The following is a 1,077-nucleotide window of genomic DNA, read 5'->3' on the forward strand; positions in this document are numbered from 1 at the left end:
TATATATATATATATATATATATATATATATATATGATAAATTCCAAATATACTACAAATTATAATTTATATTATTAGAACAATCGCTTTGTGAAAAAACAGAGCCTTTGGAGTCACTTGTGCTTACATTCCTGGCAATAATTTCTGTTCATTCCTTCTTTTCAAGCACCGACTGAGCCATAATTTGGAATTGTTGGTTTAAATATAAATAAACGTTTCTCAGCCAAAATGTGAGGACATTGCAAGTGTACGGTGTCATTTATGTCACCCTACTGAAACCAAATATATAAAGAGAGTTTAAAGATTAAAAGAAACACAATAAAATATCTAGAATTTTCTCATGTTTTCTTCGTGTTTTTTGTTATTTTTGTTATTTATTATATTTCTTCTTCCCAATGACCTAGCAGTTAAGGTGTTGCACTCAGGGTCTTAAGATCATGGTTTCAATTCCCAGACAGAGCATTGTGCTGTGTTTCCAGTCCACTCAGCTGTAAATGAGTTCCAGCAATTGTAGGGAAGTTAACCCTGAGAGGGACTAACATTCTATTCAGAGGGAGTTTTGTAATCCCAGTCACTTATATGCCATGGAAACTAGGTTAAACTTTAGTATTATGAGTCCCAAGGTTCATAACAGACCCAAGTCTTCACCTTTAAAACATGTTCCCATCTGACTCCAGTATTCATCTCCAAGCTGAAGCATCACCTACCTCTGACACTGCACTGCACGTGTCTAGATTTTGTTATTTGTGTTGTTTTCTAATGCTGGAGGCACCGTTCTTGCAGGGATCTGTTCTTGTTTCTGGCATATATTAACAAAATAGATGCTATAAATAGAAGCATATTACTGTGTTCAAATGTGAACAATTTGGTGTTGTATCTTGTGACCAAAAGAACAGATCCTTTACACGCTGGATCTTTTCTGCAATCTGACCTGGAAACAAATGCAGCAATGGCCTATCAACTGGCAGCTAAGGCTGGTAATAGACAAGTGTACCACTATACATTTGGGGCTAAAAAAAAACTTGGAATTTTTTAACTACTTTCTCTATAAAACCAACCATAAGTCTTCTGGTAAAT

Source organism: Octopus bimaculoides, chromosome 10 (genome assembly GCF_001194135.2).
Source record: "Octopus bimaculoides isolate UCB-OBI-ISO-001 chromosome 10, ASM119413v2, whole genome shotgun sequence".
Taxonomy (NCBI): Eukaryota; Metazoa; Mollusca; class Cephalopoda; order Octopoda; family Octopodidae; genus Octopus; species Octopus bimaculoides.